The sequence below is a fragment of the Tenrec ecaudatus genome, chromosome 1, assembly GCF_050624435.1.
Source record: "Tenrec ecaudatus isolate mTenEca1 chromosome 1, mTenEca1.hap1, whole genome shotgun sequence".
NCBI classification, from domain to species: domain Eukaryota; kingdom Metazoa; phylum Chordata; class Mammalia; order Afrosoricida; family Tenrecidae; genus Tenrec; species Tenrec ecaudatus.
This window is the reverse complement of record NC_134530.1, coordinates 149,130,580-149,140,200: the sequence shown is the minus strand read 5'-3', so window position 1 is coordinate 149,140,200 and position 9,621 is coordinate 149,130,580. Positions and strand designations below refer to the sequence as shown.

The window sequence follows — 9,621 nt, the reverse complement described above, 5'->3', positions numbered from 1 at the left end:
AACCTGTTTTAAAAGAAATAAATCCGTTTTCTGATTAAATAAAGAGAAAACACTCTCAAGTTAATCTAGTCTCACCTAATGCTGTGCAGCCTCATCCAGCACTCACCCCGGCCTTTGCTTGAGCACCCCCGGTAACAGGGAGCTCACCACCACTCAGGTAATGCAAAACCATCTGGTACCGTGCAGACGGGTAAGAAGACGAAGTGGAACACTCTCTCCATGCAACTTGTTCTGCACGCAGGGTCAGATAAAGTGAACATTTGGGGTCAGATACAGCAAGCCTGAGAGACACGAACATCAACCTAAAGCTTCAAACCCAATCAGAAGCTCACGGAAGTCAGTCTGCTGATCTGCTGTCACCAAACAAATGACGGCTAAACATAAAAAAACAAACCAACAACTCCCTAAAGAGCAGTCACATCCATAACGCATGGGGTCACCGTGAGTCGGGATCACCGGGACAGCATGGGCTTTCCCCCCTGCGTGTGATGAGCTCCTTCTGACATTTGAACGAGGCGTTGGTCTTAGTCCCCAGACGTCTCCTTGGTAGGTGTTGCCATCTGCTTAGAGGGTCAGCTTCCTTACAGGGAAAGCAGAAATGATTACAGTTGCCTTTCAGGGACCGTTGTGAGGACTGAACAGGACGCATGTAACAGGTGCCTACGAAATAGCAGCTGTAATGATTACCCACACCCAGGACAGACTACAACGACGCTGCTCCAGCCTGGCCAGTCCGGAGCAACCCAGGTGTGCTTACGCTTTGCTTCTATGAACGCTGTTCCCGGTGTATCAGAAAGGTGCCCTGGAGGCATAGTGGGTTGTGTGTTGGACTGCTAACTGGAAAGTCAGCATCTTGATCGAATCCACCAGCTGCCTCTTGGAAGAAAGATGAGGCATTCTGCTCCTGTAAAGATTTACAGCCTTGAAAATCCACAGGGGCAGTTCCGCCCTGCCCGACAGGTTTGCTGTGAGTCAAACCGGGCTCGATGGCAGTGAGTCTGGAGTCTGAGTTGGAGTACAGCAGCCGCATCTAGGGTGTGTCATCAGCCATATGACAAAGGACACCAATGGCAAACCTCCACTCCCTGTGTTTAAGCCTCTAGCACAACCACAGGCGGCTGTGAGAGTTAACTGGGAAAGGGGCTGTCAAGTGCACATAGTAGGGGCCCACCTGAGTCTCCTGGGGCTGCTGTACCAGCTATACAGCAGGTGGCTTAAGGACAGCCATGTATTTTCGCACAGTTCTGGGCACCAGGTGGCTACATTCAAGGTGGAGGCTCTAGGGATGCCTCTCTGTCTGTCAGCTCTGAAGGAAGCTGTGTCTATCAGCTTCTGTAGCCCCAGCACGCCTGGTTCCACGTGGACTTCCCGTGGCCTCTGCCTTCTCCCTATGGGGTTTCGTCTGTGTCTAATCTGCACAGCCGACATGAAGGTGACCTCACTAAGATAACCAAGAAAACCTTATTGTCAAACGGAGATACAGGTACCGGGGTTGAGTCCAACACGTGTTTTCAGAGACAGGATTCCATCTATGAGGGCGTGGGAAGCAAGCCATGGCTAGTGGTGACCAGTTGATAATACGCGTATTTTTCAGGAGGAGAAGTGGGGAACACTCCCCCTACCCCCAGGTTCAGTTGGTCCCTCAGCCAAGCTCACCGTGCTTCCTGCAGGGGCTGTTACCCTCCTCGCTCTTCAGGCTCGGGATTGCTCCCCATTCCCCCTCTCTCAGCAGGTTATTTTGTCAACTACTTCCCAACAAGACTCGGCTGCTAACCTCAAGCAAGGCTGGTGGTTGGTACGCCCAAGCCTCTCCAAGGGAGAAAGGTGTGGCAGTCTGCTGTCACAGGATCAGCCGCCTAGGAGCCCCTGGGGCAGTGCAGCTCTCTCCAGGAGGTCACTGTGAGTGAGTGGGGTTTCCAGCTTCACGCCCTGCTCCCAGCTCTGTGAAATCTTGTCCCTGTTCCCGCTGCCCTTCTCCCCCCTCACCCTCGGGGCTCCCTGCATTGCCCGCTTTCTCTGTTGCATCTTCAGTTCCTGCCTTGCTTCTACTTTTGACTGGGGAAATTTGTTTTTTTCACTTTTCCCTGGTCCTACAAATCTGTCCTTCATCTGTATGCTTCTGAACACGACACTGCAGCCTGGCTTCAGACACATGCCCTGCGTGTGGTGGAGGGCTTCAGGGCTTCCGAGTGGAAGACTCACTTTGAGAAGTACCATGACAATGTCCAGTGAGACCAAGGGTGGACAAGCCTGTGATACACCAGCCCTGCTTCTCCCGGGTGTCTAGTCAATGACTCATGGATGCACAAGGGACATGAACAAGTACCTCCCGTGCAGCACTGTTCGTAATGGGGAGAAATGGAAAGAGCCAAAATGTCTGGCAGGGGAGGGGAGGATATGGCGAACTAATACCATGATCCACCACCACCACCATCACTCTTGTCCTCAAGGCCACCCAAGTCGACTCACAGCGGCCTCGTGTGTGGCAGAGTAGAACTGTGCTCGAGGCCTGGTCTGTTTGGAAGTGGATAGCTAGATCTTTCTTCGGAGGTACCTGTGTGGACTCAAGCCTCCAACCTTTTGATTACCACCTAGGGCACACGACCCTTTAATATAATTCCCTATGTTGTGGTGACCCCCAACCATAAAATTATTTTCATTGCTACTTCATCACTCTAATTTTGCTACTGTTTTGAATCAAAATGTAAATATCTGATATTCAGGATATGTTAGGCAACCCCTGTGAAAGAGTCATTTGACCCCCCCCCCAAAGGGGTCGTGACCCACATATTGAGAACCACTGACCTAGGGACTCTCAATAGAAGAAAGAGTTAAAATAAGTAAACCAATGCTACTTGTATCATCCTAGGCAAGTCTCAGAAACAATGCTGAGATTTTTTTTAAATGCATAGATGTCTTCATAGAAGAAATCCTTTATGTGATGCCTTAAGCTGAGTTTTCAGTGAAGCATGTGTGTCTGCATGTGTACGTGTGTGTGCATGTGTGTGTGTGTGTGTGTGTGTGTGTGTGTGTGTGTGTGTGTGTGCTCATGTCAGAGAAATGGTTCACACAGTTGTAGAGGAGGACAAGTTCCAAATTCACAGGTCAGGTGTCAGGCTGAAGGCTTCTCCTGACTCATGCAGCTGCGGGGCAGATGAACCCAAGATCAGCAGGTCAGGTAGCTGGCTTCTGGGTGTGGAAGCAAATGAATCCATGGTCAACAAGTAAGAGGGGAAACTGGTGGTGACTCTCAGGATCGGCAGACAATACAGCAGGCCACTGACTCAAGTCCAAAGAACTGGAGGTCAAATGACAAACCAGACATCGAAGCCAGACCCGGGAAAAAGCAAGCGAGTTTTTCCATAGCATCCACATTGATTGAAAACAGGCTAGGGGGAGAGACTCGACGACCCACTCGCCTTGCTGGACCACCATGCTGCGTTCTTTTCTTGTCCGGAAGCCCGCTTGCTCTCGCCGGAGACCCAACTACAGCGAGCTGCACGATTCGTCCTTAGAGTTCGCCATTCAGCAGCCCTACGACCAGGCCCACCTGCTGGCCGCAATCCTGCCGCCCGAGGTCCTCAACCCCAGGGCCTCACTGCCCACACTCATCTGGGACTCGCTCCTGGTACCCCAAGTCCAGCCCAGCGGCTGGGCCTCCCTGCCACCCCAGGAAGGCCCAAAGGCCACCGAGCTGAGCTCCCTATCAGACGAGGACAGTGGGAAAGGTTCCCAGCCCCCCAGCCCGCCTTCGCCGGCTCCCTCGTCCTTCTCTTCTGCCTCAGCCTCTTCCCTGGAGGCCGAAGCCTTTGCTGCCTTCACGGGCTTGGGCCAGGTGCCCAAACAGCTAGCCGTGCTCACCGTGGCCAAGGACCCCCAGTCTCGGAAGGCCTTCAACTGCAAGTACTGCGACAAAGAGTATGTCAGCCTGGGCGCCCTCAAGATGCACATACGAAGCCACACTCTGCCCTGCATCTGCGACATCTGCGGGAAGGCCTTCTCCAGGCCCTGGCTGCTACAGGGCCACGTGCGGACCCACACCGGTGAGAAGCCCTTCTCCTGCCCCCACTGCAGCCGTGCCTTCGTGGACCGCTCCAACCTACGCGCGCACCTGCAGACCCACTCGGCCGTCAAGAAGTACTAGTGTGGGAGCTGCTCTCGCACCTTCTCCCGCATGTCCCTGCTCCACAAGCACAAAGAGTCGGGCTGCTCCAGGGGCCCCCGGGGGCCCTAGGGACCCCCCTCACACTTCCCTCACTCCAGCGGGAAGGACCCTTCAGGGCCACTGAATTCCCTTATGAGTGGCCCATTCTGGCTGTGCTGTGCTGGCCCCGCCCTGACAAGGGCCCTTGTCCGGTGGTCTTCACAGCTCTGAGAGGCTGGTGGGCTCTGAAAGAGGCCTTTCTGCAGACTTTCCCAGCGGTGGGCAGACCACAGGCAAGTGGGTGCAGCCCCAGTTCCAGAGCATTCCCCAGACCATGGCCTGCCCTAGAGGGTGGGTGTGTATGTCCAAAGCTGTTTGGATGTAGGTGCTTTTAGTTAGAAGACAAAGAGCCAACCAGACTAGGACTCACCCACCCCCACCCAGAGGCCCCCACTCTCCCCCCTTACTCAGGCCACCTCTCTGTGAGGTGTGGCTCTAACCATGCAATAGCCCAACCCCTGGCGTGTCCGTGGGGCCTGTGGGCTGGTCACAGGACACAAGCGGGTCGAGACCCCATTGCCCCAGGCCTGGGCAGCTATTTCAGCCTCCTGTGTCACGGTGGCACCTGTTTTCACAAGCAGTTGAACAACTTCTCAAAAGGGACTGTGAGTAATTGCCGCCACTTGCTGAAGCCCCAAGTAGGGTGCTTTGACCTGACCTAGCGGGTCTCCCAGCACTATTTTGGTGGCTCAACAGGTGGACCTGGAAGGAAGATGTTTACATTTTTTTTAAGGTACACTGGTATTTATATTGCAAGCAACGTTTTGTACTAAGGAAACATTTTGTATAGTAATATGTACAGTTTATTGATATTCAATAAAGCGGTTAATTTATCTATTAGAAAAAAAAAGAAAACAGGCTAGGGGGAAAAAAAGAAAGAAAAGAAAATGATTAGGGCAAAGAATGTACAGATGTGCTTTATACAATTGATGTATGTATATGTATGGACTGTGATAAGAGTTGTATGAGCCCCTAATAAAACATTTAAAAAAAAAAAAAGAAAACAGGCTGAACCTCAGGAAAATTTCCTTTCAGTAGCTTGGCTGCATGCAGCCAGTCTCACCACGGAGATGGACTGCATTACAGTAGATCTCATGACAAAGGATTTCCACGGAAACCACTCCAAGTTTTAGGTTCCTTGAGGGGATCAGAGACCTCCTCCTCCAATCAAGCGGCACAGACCCTCCCAAACCAAAAACCCGAATTCACTGCCCTTGAGTGGATTCCAACTCATAGCAACCCCATAGGACAGGGTACACGGCTCCTGTGGCTTTCTGAGACTGTACCATATATACTCCAGGATACGCCAAGTTTTTTAGCACATTTTTAATGCAGTTGGTATGGTAAAACTAGGTGCCTCCACAGATATTCGGGTGGGCTTATACTCAAGTATATACGGTAAATCTTGACAGGAGGACAAAGCTTCATCTTTCTTCTGAGGAGCAGCTGGTGGTTTTGAACTGCTAGCCTTGGGGTTAGCAGCCTGATGCGTCCCCACAAAGCCAGGCTCTCCCTCATGTGTCAGTGGGTTCAGCTTGGAGGATAGCATGAGTGCACAGCTGGAAGGAGGAAAGGGCTCAGTGTGACTTCTTTGGAGTGGCAGGAGACAGGGGTCAGCTGGAGATCAGGGTGAACTTGTGGGTGAACTTGGAATAAGTACAGACAGCATACTCCTTAGAAGCAAGAGTGGTGAGCCTTGTGTCACGGACTTTGGGCATGTTATCAGGAAGGCCCGGGCCCTGGAGGGCATGACACTTGGTAAAGTTGAAGGTCAACATAAAAAGGAAGACCCTCTACATGATGGAGCGCCCCGCTGGCTTCAATAGGGCACACGGAGCAGTCCGTGTGAGGCCGTGTTTCACGCTGAGATGCCTACTTGTCAGATGCTGTTGAGTTGGTTCCAACTCTTCGTGACCCTAGTGGTGGAAATACTGCCTGAGCCTACATGGCCTCGCAACTGCCACCATGTGTCGCTGCAGCGGATGCAACCAGGAGGTTGTGCAGAGAACTGCGGGGAAGTGGAGCGGATGCGACAGCACCTAACAACGACGGTCTCTGGGGACGCAGCTTGTCATCCCAGCCTTGTTCCCAGAGGACTTGCAAAGAGAGCTGCCGATGCAAACAAAGCTGAGCCCGTTTCCTGCCTGTAGAGGAGTGTTCCAGCCTGGGAAGTCTGTAGTCTCGGAGCTCTCATTTCTGTGGCCTTGGGAGAGCTTTCTCAGAAGGACAGGGCCCCCAAGTGGGCAGTGAGGGGCCCTCCTGCCTCCCTTGGTACCTTCTTGTCATTTCCTCTCCTCAAACAACTCTTCAAACTTCCTCTTTCCTCAAGCCTCTCCCTCCAGCATTCATGGCCATAAGGAGGAAGTTATAGTCCCGGTTCCCACGGGGCAGGTTCATAGTCTGTTCTAGGGAGACAGGCCCATAAACCAAGAATGGCATCTAACAAGGACAAGCAGGACAATGCACAATGCGCTGGAGCCCAGAGGCCACTTGGGAGCTCATTGAGGTAGCCCAGCTGAGTGGTCATGGCAGAGGTGGCAGGAGGGGTGGGAACGAGCTAAGGAACCTCTGGATATGGGCCCACCCTCCAATCCAGGCGAGGCAAGGGCAGGAAGTTGTTCCCTGGGCTTCCACAGCCGCCGCCACATCCCCTGTGACACGATCATGATGTGATCACCAGGTCTTTCTGATGAGGGCCCTGGGCAAATGCAAACCTGCAAAGTTTCAGTTAGCAGCTGACTGCATGTGAGCTGTCTACACCCTCAGAGGAAAGACTTGGGGATCTGCGGGCCTCTAGTAAATCAGCCGCTGAGCAGCCCCTGAAGCACAGATCTATTCCGATGCGCAAGGTCTAGCCATGAGCTAGAATCAACTCAACAGCCCGGGACGCTCCTCCCACCACGTCCCGGGCTGCCTCACTCACTGTGGTGAATTTGCACCTAACCTGCTGCTGTGGGCTCGATTCCGACTCAGAGAGAGCCGAGGACAGAGGCGAACTGCCCATGCAGTGCTCAAGGCTGTACTCGGCACAGGAGCCGACGGCCACATGGAGCAGCCGGGGCGTTCACACCATCGTGCCTTCTGTTAGTATCAGAACACTTCACCACCATGCCACGCCGCCAGGGCTCACTGCCATCCAGCTGGTTCCCAGTCCTGGTGACCCTGGGGGGCAGAGCGGCACTGCCCTCGAAGGTCTCCCGAGTCTATCGATCTTCCCAGGAGCACAAAGTCTCATCTTTCTCCCTGGAAGCAGCTGGTGGGATTGAACAGCTGAACTTTTGGCTAGCAGCCCAACTCTTAACCCCCTGAACCATCAGGGCTCCTTGAATCGAGACAAAGCATGCAGTATAGAGTCAATCAATGTTCATCCCATCTTCATTCAGCACCCATCTGTCCCCATTGGCTTTGACACTAAAATGTTCCCACAGATTCTTCCTCTCACACGGCTCCATTCAGATGGCCCGGCTCTCTGTGGAGGGGGGTCCCTAACTATGGGGGTCTCTCTCTGTTGGTGGTCGTCTTTCTGCTTCATGACTTTAGCTCTGTATCTTGCACTGCATTGTTGTGACCTCTTGACTCTGCAGCCTGAACACCACTTCTTGGCTTCTTGTTCCCTCCCTGCCAGTGACCAGTCCCAGAGGTCCAGTACTCCAGAGTGGCCCGCCTGAGGCAGACTCCACAGCCCCTTTGGAGTCCAGGATAGCTGCAGGTTGTATTTGAATAGGTAAATAAACAGAACCCACAAAAACATGACCATTGATTCTGACCTGGTAGCGAAACTGGTAGGCTGCCCTAAGCAGGCCTTTGCGGTTACTGAGCATCCTTTTGTTCCTCCCTGATGGACAGGCCTCTGGCCCATTCCCTGGCTGCCCCAAAGCCAGCACACATAGCAGCCCTCCAGCTGACCACTGAAAAAGGACTGATAGCACCCAGGTGGGAAGCTTGACAATTTAGGAAACATCTTCACATACATGATCTCCCTTCGTCATCACGGCACACTGGGGAAGGGAATGGTGGTACCGTGACCATCAACCAGATGAGAAGACCGTGAGCAACATGCAGGCAGGCAGAAAGGCACTACAGCTTCAGCCCTGGCTGCCTGGCCCATCCTTCTCCTCTGCTGCCCTCAGAAGAGTGTAAACCAGCCTGCTCCTTTCCAGGCCACGAACCAGTCAGTGCTTGCTGCCTCACGTGCCCTCATTAAAAGCCTACCGAGCATAAATCACCACTTATGCCTGATCACTTGCCTGTAATTTATAGGCTTCCCAATGAATGCTGAGTATGGGCTTAAATGAGATTACTCCTCTCGCCATTTAAAATGCAGTGGTCCAACGAGAATGTCCCCTATGTCTTCTTGTACGCACTTAATTATCCTGAAGTGTTTCTAGCTTACATTTTTAAAGCTTCTCCTAGATGGCTAAGCAATATATGATGGTTAATAGATTATTTGCATATTTGATATACTACTTGTGTTAGTCCGGGTTGACTAGAGAAACAAATTCCTAGACACTCATGTGTATAAGAAAGAACTTTATAAAGAAGAGCACTTCTATATTGAGAAAACATCCCATCCCAGTCTAGATCAAGTACATAAGTCTGATATTAGCCCATATGTCTGATACAAGTCTATAAATTCCTCTTCAGGCTCACGCAACACATGCAATGACACCGAAGGCAGGAAGATCACAGGCCAGTGGGTGGAAAGTCTTGTGGATCCAGTGGCAGTGGAAGCATCTCAGCGCTGGTGGGGGTTTCCACGTGCCTTCTCCAGCTCCAGGGCTCTGGCTCCTTCATGTAGCTCCTTCACGTGGCTTGTCAACAGGATTGTCAAGCAGAGAAGGTAGATCTGATATCCAGTGAGCTATTTATCTCCTTTGCACCTCCAAATGGGGTCATCAAGCTGTGACCTGATTGACAGGCTAACCTCCACCCCATTCACTCTTAATAGTAGTCTCAAGTTGACACCAGATTATGTAACTACCACACCCTTGGAAATATATATATATCCCCCCCCACCTCCATCAGGACTCAGGACTGGCAACAACAGAGGGAAGAGGAGGGATTTGCTAGTCGATAAGCAGGAAATGAGAAGCAAACTCCACATGTCTATGGATCTGCCTCCTGCACTGGAGGAGGTTGAAGCCAGTGGCTTTTGCTCCAGCAGCGGCGCAGGGCACGCAGCAGCCTCCGTGTCTGCCAGAGAGCCCCTCTGACCCTGATGCTCCGGAGCCGGGTGTCACTGCCTCTGGCTCCCCGAGCTTTCAGCCTTGATACACTCTCCTCTGCCTGCCCCCCACCTTCTGCTCAACAAGGCAGAGTTGTAAAGACCGAATCTTTATTTATGGATTTAATAACTCCATGGAAGAATTAGAAATGTGGAAGCCAGTGTACTTTAAAGCACAGAGGGCGAAAGTAGA

At 52.3% G+C, this 9,621-nt stretch overlaps 1 pseudogene; it reads left to right on the top strand.

Moving 5' to 3' along the window:
• The first annotated feature begins 3,433 nt into the window (after window positions 1-3,433).
• LOC142437001 (zinc finger protein SNAI1 pseudogene) lies at window positions 3,434-4,144 on the top strand (annotated as a pseudogene).
• Window positions 4,145-9,621: the final 5,477 nt, after the last annotated feature.